The sequence below is a fragment of the Podarcis muralis genome, chromosome 10 (genome assembly GCF_964188315.1).
Source record: "Podarcis muralis chromosome 10, rPodMur119.hap1.1, whole genome shotgun sequence".
In the NCBI taxonomy this organism is placed as follows: Eukaryota; Metazoa; Chordata; class Lepidosauria; order Squamata; family Lacertidae; genus Podarcis; species Podarcis muralis.
In genome coordinates, this window is record NC_135664.1 from 41,156,847 (window position 1) to 41,171,361 (window position 14,515).

The window sequence follows — 14,515 nt, forward strand, 5'->3', positions numbered from 1 at the left end:
AACAGAAAAATGATTTGTGGCACCTCAAAAAACAACAAATTATGATTGCATACACTTTCATGGACTACAGAAAATTTCATCATAATATAGATTGGTGTTGTCATCTCTGAGAGTTTCCTATTGCTGTTATTCAAAGTCTGGTAGAGTGCTTATACTGTCACATGACCAGGTATCACTGCAACACTGAATGATTTACAACCACCCACCAAGAAAATGTAAGTCTTAATTTGTGTGTGTCATCGCAGTGCAATTTCAATGGCATTGTGAAAATATAGAAGCGAGAATGAAACCAGTTGTTTGTTTCCCCTGAAATCTGAGTTGACATTTAAATTGGCTATGAAACTTGCATAACAGAATAGTAAACTGATACACCATAACATGCTTTCCACAAAGGGTGGCTTAACAGTTACCCAGTGCAAATACAGTAGAAATAACTGCTCTGAAACACTAACATTACATGGCAAAACAAAACAAAACATTAGGACCAACTACTACAGCTCCTTTCTTACTAGCAGTTTTGTTCAGGTTTTACACCATTTGCTTATTTAGTTCTGATAATACAGAAAACATTCATTTAAAAAAAAGGTTTTTGTATCTCCTTGTAGTCCCCTTCTCATTCCATTTTTGTTCACAGGCTAAGAAAATTTATTACATTTTCAGCACAACTGTACTATATTTCTTTATGCACAAACTGAGTGTAGAACCATTGACTCACTAGGGGCTGAAGCATGTGCAGTTGCTTTGCTGACAGTGTGCAATCTCTCCAGCTCCAACAACATCTGACTGGATTCCAGAGAAGGCTAGTGATATTGACATGTCAATTTCTCAAGCCTTTGTCAAACTTGCTTCAGGAAAATAACTTGTCGATTTCATCAGTGCTGCTTATCAGCTGGAGAATAGAACAATGCAATTAACAAGTCCTTCCCTCTACCTCTGCCTCAGTCTAGAAAACCCTGGTGAAAGCCTTGTCAGTTTCACCAGGTTCCCCTGGAATCACAGCTACAGGTGTCTGGAAACACCATAAACTGCATATTTCTGTCAACTCAGTAAAATAAACCTATAGTCCATAATGCTAAGGCTCTATGAGCTAAAGCCCTCTCCACTGACCAATGTTAATCTGTTGCTGCTTCTCATCAGATGATAATGTTTTCAAACAATACCAGCTAAATTACAAATGAAGGAGATTAAGATATTGTGTGCAGAGAAAAGCAGAATGACTCAATATGAGATTAATCGCCCACAATCTTTGCAGTTCTGAAATATATACTCATTAACAAAGAAAGCTCTCTCTTTGTATGACCCCAGATTTTCCATTGAAATAATACCTTGTCCTTTGTGACAACGATCTCTCACAATCTAGTGTCATGAAACCTAGGATGATATAAAACTTTTTTATTTCTCTCTCACAAATAAGTATAAAAGTTAGACATGGAAAAGTCAATGATGGAAATTTCTGTCTGTTGGGGCAGGGGAATCTGTACTTTAAAATAAAAGCGAAGCTGTACGAGTTTTAGTACATTTCAAATAGAAAGCCTACCCCTGCAATATGCTGACTCTCACAACACTGAGAACCTAGCTCCCTTAGCCTAATGAGTTGCGATCCATCATCATCATCATCTCTCTCTCTCTCTCTCTCTCTCTCTCTCTCTCTCTCTCTCTCACACACACACACACACACACACACACACACACACAAACACAAAGCATGGGGCTTAATTTGGCCAGTAACTATAATGCACATATCTCCCTAATATACAACTTCCTCCAGAGGAACAGTTTGTACTTCCTCACCCTCCAAGGCTAACGATGTTTCTCCAGCCAAACATCTACAGTATTTGCAAAACACAAGGACTTGAAGTAAGACTCATTTGAGGGTTGACAAAATTCTCTATTGAAAGAATTCTAATTACTGTATTTCTCAGTATTAACCCCTGCCATAGTGTGAGGTTGGTGGGGTTTTTTTTAAGGTACAAAAAATTATTGAATGTAGTCACACTTTGCCAAACAATCCAAAGATTGATAAGTAACTATGAAATGGGATCATACTGATTAATTATGGCTTTTAGTACTCATACTGTACTGATTTCTGTACTTGCAGTAGAATCATAGCTGGGAATAAGCCTCACGGAATTCATTTGTAATTTCATGGTGAGGATTGGGCTGTTAGGCCTGAACTCCACTAAGACTGCTTAGAATTGCAGCCACAGAATGCTACACAAAAGCGACCTGCAAAAATTATCAAATACACTGAAGGAAGAGGAAGCAATAAGGAATTTGCGTTTCTAGATAACATATAGAAATAGTTAGCTGTGGTGTTAGTTTCTAAATAACTGTGCTATCCATTTCTAGATACAAAGATTCTATTTGTAAATTCATAGGGTAAGTGGATCATTTTTCAAAGCACAGGATGAACAGTGAAAACAGCATCAGCTATCTAAATACTGCTTAAAAGGGCAATCAGGTCCCTGTAACAATTAAATTCTGTGTCATTGATTCCTGTTCCTCCCCCTACAAACTTTGGAGGTGCTTTCCTATTCAGAAGTCATACCCCCAACCCTCCGCCAAGCAAACGTTTTTCTATACTCTGTCTGGGTCTTTGTCTTATGTTGCGTCCTAACGTCTGAGCTTCTTTGCCTTCTTTTTTTCAGATTCGCCAGTGAAAATGCTTGTGACTGTCTTCTAACATAACTAGCAAAAACAAAACCGTCAGGGTGCATTTGTGTCACTATTTAAATGGGTGGGAAATAAATCACTTCAGAATCTTATAGGGCACGGTCACATTGTTAGTCTTGCAAGCTGCACAGAAAATATTTAAAAGGTTTTGTGGTGAGAGGGGTGCAAAGGAAAATACGTTGCTCTCTGAAGCACATATCCTTCAAAAGCAGCATATGTACAATTAGGCAGTTAGGTTATTAATAAATATAACCAAGGAGAATAACAACAACCAAGAATTCTTCAGTTACTACCATCACCATTGCAACATCTATGAATCAGCTGTTTCTTAAGTGCATAGGCTCCTTTACAAAAGAATGCTACGAATGGGATTTTTAAAAAAACTAGATTCAAATATTTTAAAATGGTTTATCTTGCACCATTTACCCATATGGCAGTCTAATTTAGCTGATTGCTACACACAAATGCTCTCATAGGACAGGGATTGAAACGATCTTTCCGGGAAAACCCCCCATGGAAATCGTACTTATCTGTCTAATCTTTTAACAAGCAGACCTACTTTTCTAACCCCAACTTTCTCAGTCATTTATTCTTAGTGAAAGGTCTTTGAAATAAACAAGGTAACTGCAAAGATGTTGACCAGGCGAAGGCTTTGACCTCACCATGTTTTAGGAACATCTTTCACCAAAATTAAATTTAAAACAAAAACAAAAACAGGAGGAGCAACATCTTTTCAGCTAAGACAAAGTTCAAATCCAAGGATGATTTGTGGCATCAGAAGTTCCGCATTACCTCCAAATAAAACCAATCTCTTCATTCATGCTATGAGGGAGTGCTGATCATTATGTAGCCACATGCAAGAGGGAGATATTATGAGGCTTGGTGAAATCCCAGGATTTGCAAAAGTACAAAATATCTTTAGAAGACAAAAAAAGCTAACCCTCACCCACCTCCACAAACAGAGTCTAATGATGACTGAACATGCTCAGTGACCATTAAATGCTGTCCAACTGTTGGAGGGGGAGGGGAATGAAATGGAGCAGTCCTCATTGGAGAACCTCTACCCCCCCTCTTTTTTGCAGGTCCCTCTTGCTTTTCAGAATTCAGCTCTTTCTTTCTGAGGTGCAAGTGGCTTCCAGGAAGTGAAAGTGAGGTACTTGTGCAGATCAAAGAAGGTATCGGAAATAAAAACTGTCCCTGTATATATTTCTAAGAAATAATCTCCACCGTACCAGCCAGCGACACATTCTGAGGAAAAATACATACATACATACATACATCTCTATTTATTTATTTTTATGCCGCTTTTCCATAGTTAAAATCATGGTCAAGGTGGCTGACAACATGAAAAAAAAATCACATAATTTCAGAGGTAACAAAAGCAGTCATAAAGAAAAGACATCAAATAGAACACAACTAAATTGATCTGAAAATAAAGAATAGAAGACGGAGGAGGAAATTGTGGTGTCAGAATAATCTGCAGCATCAAAGTTAGTGGTCCAGCAAAACCACAGGCCTAGCTGAAGAAGAGGTAGAAAATAAGACAATGACCTCCTATAGTAATAATCATATCTGGACAAAGTCTAGAGAACAAATGGTGGCATCTGTGGAAGGCATGTTTGCAGAGAAAGGAGAGAGAACAGGAGGCAGCGTGGCTTCTGGCATACACCAACCTCCTTAATACTTCAGTATCTCCCTTGGGCTTAAAATCCACAAGCATGGTCACTGTACCATTGAGGGACCTGTTTCTAAACAAACATAATGGATAATTTCAACAAATTAAATACAATAGTTTATTCCAATATTACTACAGTGGTACCTCGGGTTAAGTACTTAATTCATTCCGGAGGTCCATTCTTAACCTGAAATTGTTCTTAACCTGAAGCACCACTTTAGCTAATGGGGCCTCCCGCTGCTGCCGTGCTGCCAGAGGACGATTTCTGTTCTCATCCTGAAGCAAAGTTCTTAACCCGAGGTAATATTTCTGGGTTAGCGGAGTCTGTAACCTGAAGTAACCTGAAGTATGTAACCTGAGGTACCACTGTACTCACAAAGCTGTATACAGTACTTGACATTAGTTACAACAAATTTGCCTTTCTAAATGGTATGATATTTTCCCCTATTTTACTATCAAGACAACACAGTGGAGCCAATTCATTTCTGTACGCCTTTAAAATAGAGAAAAGCTACTTCGGAATAGGACGCACTAAAATTCTATCTTATATCAGCAGACCATTGTCCTTCTGAGTTATCATGTTACATATTTTTCAAAAGGAAAATGCTAAGCAAAAGTCATGAAGATAATTCAGGTTTGCAGAAAGAGGCTGGAATGCATGTTAGCATGGTAAACATTTAAACATCTGCATATACAGAAACACCTATTGGTATTTAGTTGTTTAATGTTTTAATGGATACACTGCTTTGCTTTGCTATATTGTATTATCTTTCTTTAAGTGACAGCTTATTTTAACAGAAATATACATAAAGTATACAAACCTTTGAGCTAAGATGGTCACAGACAACACATAGTGTTCAAGGGTTTGTCCCAAAAAACTTGAAGGTTTAGATTCTTTTAAAAGTTTAACATTCTCTTCCATAATTAACAAGAACTGCCACAAATTTTGTTATTCCCACTTCTCAGATGTTAGCAAGATGACACACCTACTCATAAGGTAACATATGAGTTGTTGTTTTCTTTAAAAAAACTCACCACAAACATAAAATTGTAACTTTAATTATGTGCATGAAACTATAATTGATACAATGATACATTTTGTTCAGATACGTCAAGAAGGTTAAGTGACACCTTACCTTAAACTACCTCAAAACACTTGACTACCTTAAACAAATTGAGTCACGGAGTATATATTTATCTGTCTAGCCAGCCTATTAGTCATCAGTCATGAAAAAAACATTTGTCACTATATAAAAGGTAACCCGTTCTGGTACTTCCGGGTTTGGCACAGTGCGCAACCCGAAAACGCGCAACCTGAACGTCTGTAACCTGAGGTATGACTGTATTTGATTTGCAAATATTCCAGAATAGTATATATTTAGAAATACAGCACTGTCCTTGTCTCATAACCTCATAACCTTGTCTCATAACCTTTGCCTACCTTAAGAGAGGCCTTTGAAGACGACACTTGTCACAGCAACTTAACTTTCATTTTGTGACTAAGCATGCAAGAAGCTACATGGAATGTAGAAACTAATTCAGCTCCCAGCCTAGAGCTCTTATAATCTACTTCAGGGGCACAAGGCAAGAGGGGTATACACATGGCCACACAGTGAATGAATGCATGGAGGCAGTTTGGGGGACAAGTGAAGTAGCCCTGCCAACCACCACTGGCACACACACTGGCACACACCAACAAACATCTGTTTGGCATTCATCAGTAACCTGCACGTACAACTATACATGCAGAGAGTGTCATGAGCCCTGCAGCATTGTCAAGCTCAGGCTTGGATTGGCAGACTCTGACACAGGAGGAGGAAAAAGAAACAGAGGAGGGGGTTGAATTGTGGGAACCTGGGTTCAAGAAGGGGGCATTTTTCACGTTAGTAGCTTTGGAAGCAGGACAAGGGATGTTGGTTCTCCCCTCCAACCTTTCTGCAAGGCAGAGTGCCTCAGGGGAGGGCTCTGATCATCTGAGGCAGGAAGCTGAGCACAAAACATCTGTGACTGTGTGGTGTAGTGGACTGTGTGGAGAGCCAGTGTGGTGTAGTGGTTAAGAGCGGTAGACTCGTAATCTGGTGAACCGGGTTTGCGTCTCCGCTCCTCCACATGCAGCTGCTGGGTGACCTTGGGCTAGTCACACTTCTTTGAAGTCGCTCAGCCCCACTCACCTCACAGAGTGTTTGTTGTGGGGGAGGAAGGGAAACTAGAATGTTAGCCGCTTTGAGACTCCTTAGGGTAGTGATAAAGAGGGATATCAAATCCAAACTCTTCTTCTTCTGACTGAACAACAACCTGGACAGGAGGGTCCAGCCTTGACACTGCCTTTACAGATTGGAGCAGGTGCTTGCAATCTTGATAGGGAAACTCTGGGAGATGCTCTTTGCTTCCATCTGGTTATGAACCTCTTTCTGTGAGTCTCCTGCACTGTGAGTCTTAAGCACTATGTCTACTGTTCACAGGGCTGGCCAAAGACATTTTTTTACCTGAGGCAAAATCCCAAAATGGCGCCTCCTCTGCCAGGGAAGAAGGGAATGAGTGAAGATCTACATCAGGAACAAAGGAGGAATGATGATCTACTTTGGGATTTGCTGCCCGTCTGAGGCGGTTGCCTCACCCTGCCTAGGTTGGCCCTAGCTGCCTAGCCTGCATTTTCACTTGCCTGAATAAAAATCTCCTTCCTACTTGCAAGTAACAGCATGTTTGGGGCAAGAGTCAGGTCAGAGAGCTCATATATGCAGGAATGGGTCCTCTTCCAGGATTGCTGGAAGACTGGATAAAAGGGCAAGTATGTGTTAATAGAGAACTAGGCAGCAGTAGCAGTGTACTAAGTAAGGATGTAGGCTGTGAGGATAGTAGGATGGCTCAGAAAACAGAGCACAGTAACTATGAAATAGAGGGTGTTCCAAACAGAGAGAGCAGCATGGCAGAAGGCACAGAGGTGGGAGTAGAACAGCAATATGAAAGGAAGCAGATAAGAACACAAGATGTGCCCTTCTGGATCAGGCCAAGGGCCCATACAGTCCAGCATCCTGTTCTCTGTGCGGCCAGCCAAATTCCTATGGGAAGCTTGCATGCATGAAATGTATCTGAGAAATGGCAAGCTGCTGGCCTTGGTGACAGTAACTGCACCCTATACTCGCTGACTAAGAAAAACAAAAATACAGAAGCAGTCCATCCATAATAAAACACAGACCACTTTGTACACAAAACCTGCTGTACCTCTCTTCTTTTCAAAAGCAGTACTCACTAGAGGATTTGTTTTTTTGGGAATATGATTTCCAGTAATATGGCCAAGTCCTGTAGCTTGTGAAATATTAACAGAAAAAACAGTGTCTCTAAACATGCGCAGAATGCTTTTCCTCACCACGAAGAAAGCACAAACAACCTGTTGCCAGGCCATGATGGTTAAGAAGCAGGGCTTTACAGCGCAAATGCTAAGGGTCAAAACCACAGGATTAATTACAGTAGCAGAAATGCTGGCAAACATAGATAGCTGAAGAAAATTGGTATGATTCCCACAATGATTCAAAGAACTCTTTATCAAGTGAAAGTCTGCTTTGGAATGCTGCAGCATGAAAATACATTTCAAGCAGTTGCAACAACCTTGGTAAAGAATTCTTCAAAACCAACTTATATCTTTGTGTTTGGCAAAAGCTGTAACTCACAGGAAGGCTTGAGCCCCAGGACTACTATACCTGGAAATCAAGCAGTGCTCTAGATTCAGATAGGATACTGCTACACAGGCTGGTCAAATGATACTCATGTTGAGACTGCCGTTCTTCCTTTCAGACGCTTCCTAGAATAGAACTAGGTTATTTGTGTTAGGCATCACAGATTGTGCTCTTGTTCAACAGGGCACAGAGTACACAAGTTCTCAAAGATACCATTTGTTCTTCTGTAATTTTGCAAAATGATTGCATAAGGATTCATGTTTTTTAGCATATACTTTGCAAGTGTAAAAAAAAAAGTAGCCTTGTTTGTTTTCTGCGTAAAATCCAATGTGCCAAGTCACAGAGTTTCAGCATCAGGAAGGAACTGAATCAGTCTGAGGAAGACTACGAAGGACAGACTTTAATGTGTGGTTTGATTAGTCTTGTCAGCCAGAAAGGTTGTTTCTAACTTTAATTACAAAACTAGAGGCCAAACAAAATGTGTTGCACAATGATAAGTTTAGCTTATGTTGTGACTTTGAAATTATCTTTCCCATATTTATTGAAGAGCAGAAAGCAAGCTGTGCATTCATACTAGTGGTTATGACAACTGGTTGTTAGAGGTTATGGGAAGGTCAGTAGGAGAGCAGATTTTCAGAAAATTAAGGCTTTGACTCTCAACTACATTACAAACATGGGAGCAGTTTAAAAATGCCTTAATTGTTGAAGGCAAAAGCACAAAGTAATTAGAAAAAGTTAATGGTAATAAATGCATATGAAGCAATTCCACATCAGAAGCAAAAGCCCAACGCAGTAAAAAGAAGAGGAGGAGGAAAAATAATCATTAAATTCAAACTTCTGCAGAACTAATTAGAGTGTATGGAAATGTTAAGTAAATCTGAAGCAAACAAATTATTCAGGAATATTTTGGATTCTTCTTTCTGTGAGACTGACTAGGTAAGCAACCAATAGTTGTTTAAATCTAATATATCATACCTCGGTGTGAAATTCCCTTTAAACACTGTGACTAATTCTCAATAAAACACTCAAGAGAAGGGAGCACTGTCCTAAATCACTTAGAATTGTATAGGTGAGCTCCAATGGTCCAAATTTGAACTGCAAGAAGAAACAAACAGAGCACGTCTTGGCATGTTTGCTTCAGCCAATGTATGGGTTGGCTTGTCAGCTGCTGTTCTAGCTCACTGCAGTCTAAAATAAATACTGAGAATAAAGTTGCATTCCAACTATTTACGCCCCAGGCTATTTAATATCTACATAAATTGAACCACTGCCTGAGTTGTTCAGGAGCCAATATGATGATAATCCAACTCTATTTCTACTTTTTAACTGAGTCAAACAAATATGTGTCAGGATTATGGAATGAGTGACAAGACAGGGGTATTGTACAGGTGGCGAGAACTTATCTATGCAAGAGCTGGTTCTCTGACTCTGCTGGATAGAGTCACATTTTGCTTAAAATGTCAGGGCTGTAGCCCGGGAAGTTCTTGCCTTTGGAGTCCAAGTGGCATCTATGTCTACTTGAAACACCTCTAATAAGCTGCAAATGATACATCAGCTACAGTAGTTCTTGAACAGGAATGACCCTCCCATAGGAGATATCCATGCTTTGGTCACATAAAGATCACTCTAATGTGTTTTATGTGGGCCGGCCTGCCTTTGATAACCACTCATAAACTTCAGTTGGGCCAAAAATGTAACAGCAAGACTTCTGATTGTGTTATCCCACAATGGACTCATTAACCTAGCCTGCAAAATCTACATCAACTTCTGGAGTGTTACCAAGTGCAATTCAAACTGTTGGACTTTGTCTATATAGCCCTATATAGCTTGGGACTAGTGTATCTGAAGATTTCTTCCTCGTGTACAATCCAGCTCATATGCTTTGGATGACCCCGCCCCCCCAAGATGACCTGAGAAATAACTAAAAATGTCTTCACCACTGGGCTGGCATGCCTATGGAACCCTCTTCCCTAAGTGTTTAAGTTCCAAGCAAAGAACTACCCTACCCAGACTAGCCCTACCATTAGACAGAATGAGGCAGCTGCCTCAGGCAACTGATTATCCGTGTGAAAAGCAAGCTCAGAAAATGGTCCTATTGGTTTACTTGGGCCAACAAACTGTAACTGGCCATCCCACAATGCCAGGGGGACTTCTGACCTAAACTGTAGTATTGAGTAACAAATCAAAGTCTAACTCCAAGAAGTGAAACTGACAGCCTCTGGAGTGCAGAGACATGGTGCCAGCTGGCATTGCATCTGAACATTTTGCACAGAGACAGCAGCAATGACAAGTGAGCAAACTGGAACTCCTTAGTTGTCTGTGTCCCACCAGGGAAATGCCAAGCTGACAGAAGGACAATTACATGTCCTTCAAAGTATTCCAGAAGCACGATCCATGGTTTCTCAACAGAAACGTTAAGAAAAAGGAAGGCATGCACAGGTTTCAATGTATCGCTGCCTTCAATCCCAGTCGGTCACTCAGTCACGTAACAAACATCTCACTCGCCGAGTCAAACAGCAACTAAAATGTTTTAGAGAGGTAGGGCTGTCCACAAGCTTTAGGCCAGGGACGAGGAACCTGTCACCCTCAATATGTTATTAGCTTGCAGCTACCATCAGTCACAGCCATTATGTCCAGAGATGGTTGGAGCTGTAATCAAACATCATCTGGAAGGTCACATGTTTTACTGGAGAGTCACGTGTTTTATTCAGAAATAAGTCACCCTGTTTTCAATAGGCCTTACTCCCAGGTTTATGCTGATGGCATTGCATATCCTGAGTACATGGTAAGCTGAGTTTGGTTTGATAAGAATATAATTACAATGAATATTTTGGTTTTTCACAAAATTCCCATTTACCTTAATAATAATAATAATAATAATAATAATAATAATAATAATAATTTATACCCCACTCATCTCATCTGGCTGGGTTTCTGTAGCTACTCTGGGCGGCTTCTAGCAGGATATTGAAAACACAATAAAACATCAAACATTAAAAACTTCCCTAAACAGGGACGTTTCAGATGTCTTCTAAAAGTCAGAAAGTTGTTTATTTCCTTGAAATCTGATGGGAGGGCATTCCACAGGGCGGGTGCCACCACTGAGAAGGCCCTCTGCCTGGTTCCCTGTAACCTCACTTCTCGCAGTGAGAGAACTGCCAGAAGGCCCTCAATGCTGGAGCTCAGTGTCTGGGTTGAAGAATAAGGGGGGAGAAGCTCCTTCAGGTATACTGGGCCGAGGCAGTTCAAAATATAAAATAAAACCTTCAAAATATAAAATAAAACAGAAGATTTCTCTCCCAGTTTCTTCAAATTTTCCACCCACTCTGCTCCTGCTTCCTCTTGTTTGAAACTTATTTGGAATAAACAACTTTGGAAAATCTGGGAGAAGAAGCAGTAAATCAGACCAGTGAGGCTGATGCATTATTCAGAATTTGACAGCAGATAATCCCATCACTGAGCTTCTGACTGCTTTAAGTAAACCAGTTTTCTGTTCTCTGTATCTGTGAAGAAAAGATTCAAAACAGAAAACCAGGATACTTAAATGATACACTAACCCAAGGTTCTTAGTCCAGATTGCTGTATGCGATGGGGGGGGGGGGGGACATAAATGTGCCTGATGGAGTATGTGGCTTAGAATCAATATCATTTTGTCATATTCGTTATAAAGCATAATGAAAAGCAATGGCATTACTGAAACTACATAGGAGCCCGGAGCTCTGGAGCCCTGAATGATTCAACAAAGTAGCTTTCAGAAGAAAAATGAACCTGGCTGGCTGTTTCAGAGGGAAAACCTCCAGAGTAATATGCTGTAATTTAAAATATGTAAAAACTTCAGTGACTCCCAAGTTGCTCACACAACTATTTAAACATGATCCTCTAGGAAGAGCAGTTCCCTATTAACTCATACTCTACTTCTAGAATGTTACCATCAGCTTTGAAAGACATATACTTTACAAATCGCAGCAGATCTCTGCCAGAATATAAACAGAAGCATCTTAGAGCTGTATCTCTGCATTTCAATTTGATAAGAATGTCAGTGTAATTTGGACCCGTTACTCCTTCAGTTCTCTAACAAAGAGTAACAAATAGAAATAATAATAATAATAATAACTAACGAATTTATTATTGCATACAGTGGCGTAGTGGGGGTAGGGTGGGAGGACCATGATCCCTGGCACAAATTTATGAGGGGCTGCAACCAGGCACCCCCACAACAGGCTCCCTCATTGAGGCCAGAGCTGCAGGGAGGCAAACCACACCCAGCTGGGCCTTCAAGGTTGTGCCTCCTCCTCATGCCCGGCGAAGGGACACCCATATGCACCCTGTCCCTGGGCCAGCAGAGAGAGAAGGAGGGGGAGAGTGCTGCAGTTGCCCACCGAGAAGGGAGGGAGGAAGAGGAAGGCAGGAAAGCATTGCCGGAGCCAGGTGCATTGCCTAGAGTGCCTTGCTACAAGGACAGGAGGGCGACACAGCAGTGCTCCTGGCTTTGCATTTCTCTGCCTTATTTATGTTTCCAGGTAGGGGCTAGTTTGCAAGGACAGACTCCCTTGATTAGATGCTGGCCAGCGAAGGAAATGACCACGGCCCAGTCCACCAGGGGGGCACATCCCACCCCACCCCGGGCGCAGGCAACCCACGCTATGCCCGTGATTGCATAAGCTGTCATGGATCACAGTCCACTGCATCAGATGCATAAAGCAATACTTATATTTATAACAGCGGTTTCCCCCCAAAATACCATCTGCAGAGGGTGGGGGGAGAAAGAGTTTTCAGGGAGGGGACTGTAAACAAGGAGGTCAGAGGGAAAGCTGCTTTTAAAAAGAACATATACTGTACATTTTCATTGTTTTATAATTGTAACTGTTATATTATATTGTTGTGACCCATTTTGGACCTTATAGTAAAGATTGGGTAAGAAATCTTAAAAATAAATGGATCAGGATTTTTTTTCAATAAGGAGACAACTCAAAAGAATGGGCTGTTGTTGAAGTTATCACCCGAACTTCATCTGGTTTTTATCTGTCTTCAGTTCGATGGACTTTATGAATTTGAGACACCAAGAATCATCCATCAAAACACACAAAAATATTTTGGATCTCCACCACTTACCACCCTGCCAGCAATCATACTAAATTTCAATCCATAAAGTGAACAAAAAGTTCACTGTTTCCTGTACTGCCTTGTAGAGAAATAGCACTTGAGTTAAGCACAGATTTGTACAATGATGACAGTGTGCTAACAATCAAACCCACAGCAAATGACCTTATTTATTTTAAAATGTTTAATTATGCAGAAACAATCTGAAGCACACCCTCTGTTTAGCAATGTCCCTTAATGTTTAGTAATGTCCCTTAATGTGACGAGAGGAGCAGAAAGAGAGCCTAACATTCTGTTCAGGAAGATTACTTCCTTTCCTGCACAGATAAATAATCCAACTGCTTCAAGCTGTGAAGTTTGTTTCTTTTAAAGCACTAAACATCTCATCCTAGAAGAGGAGAAGCAGACTTCTCATATCCAGAGCCAAAACCAGCAAGGCCAAATTATAATGTAAACAAGACTCACTTGCTTTGTTTTTTACTAGACTGATATTACTTTACTTACTCATAGCTGACTGGCTAAAATGTGTGCAAAGTAGGCAATTCTTTGAACTACTGTAGTCATTTAGGAAGCAAACTTGGTGCAGAACAGTCATCTAGGTTTATCAACACTGCATACAACACTTATTCAATCTCCCAACTAAGAACAGCTCCCCATGTGACATTTTAATATTAAGATATCATTCTGGGGTAAGAAAAAGCATGTGCAATGCATGCAATCATATGCAAAAAGCCTGGCCATTTTATATGCACATACATTGAGAAGTCATAGTGGATAACCGCTCCCCACCATGAAGTTACTCAGGTGTTCATGGTGAGTTCCAGCACCTCTTTTTCTAGAAAAAATGGCACTGGAAATACTACTGTATTTGTCCAATTGTTCCTATACAGGGGTATGGGATATTTCTGGTCGGGGACATGTTGTGCTCATTCTGGAGTAGTTCATCCACATTTGGTCCCCTACAATGCACTCAGCTCTTCTGGCTCCTAGAAGCCGACAGCACTCACACCCTGGGAAATTGATTTGACTGGCTGGCTAAACCAAGTGAGGGTAGCCAACAGGTCTTAAACCCTTGGTAAGTCAGATGAGTCTCCTGCATGCGAAGACAGGCTCTGGCATATTGAGCAGACAAGGCCAACAGTGGGTTCAATGGCCAAGAAGATGGTTTCTGTGTGTGCTGTTGAGGGAAATGAGGGGGAGATGGAGCTTGTTGACCTGGGAAGGTAGTCCATCTAAGAGAAGGAAAACACTGGTCCTAAACCTCCACAATGCTCTTTCATGAGAAAGGCTTTGGGAATAAACCCCGAGGAACAATCCATACTCATTGCCTCATGGGATGTCACGGAAAGAAGATATGGTTAAATAGTAAACAAGGGGTTCTCAAGCTTATTTC

General features: G+C 40.7%; 1 protein-coding gene across 5 annotated transcripts in view; it reads right to left on the minus strand.

Moving 5' to 3' along the window:
* Positions 1 to 14,515, minus strand: part of TMCC3 (transmembrane and coiled-coil domain family 3) — a 106,425-nt gene that overhangs the window by 26,675 nt on the left and 65,235 nt on the right. Inside the window, exon 1 of one of the 5 annotated variants that reach the window (XM_077934816.1) lies at positions 8,047 to 8,237. The exons of the other annotated variants lie outside the window; for them this stretch is intronic. The gene's annotated coding sequence lies outside the window, so the exon portion shown is untranslated. Of the gene's footprint in view, positions 1 to 8,046; positions 8,238 to 14,515 lie in introns of those variants that run through there. 5 annotated transcript variants of the gene reach the window in all.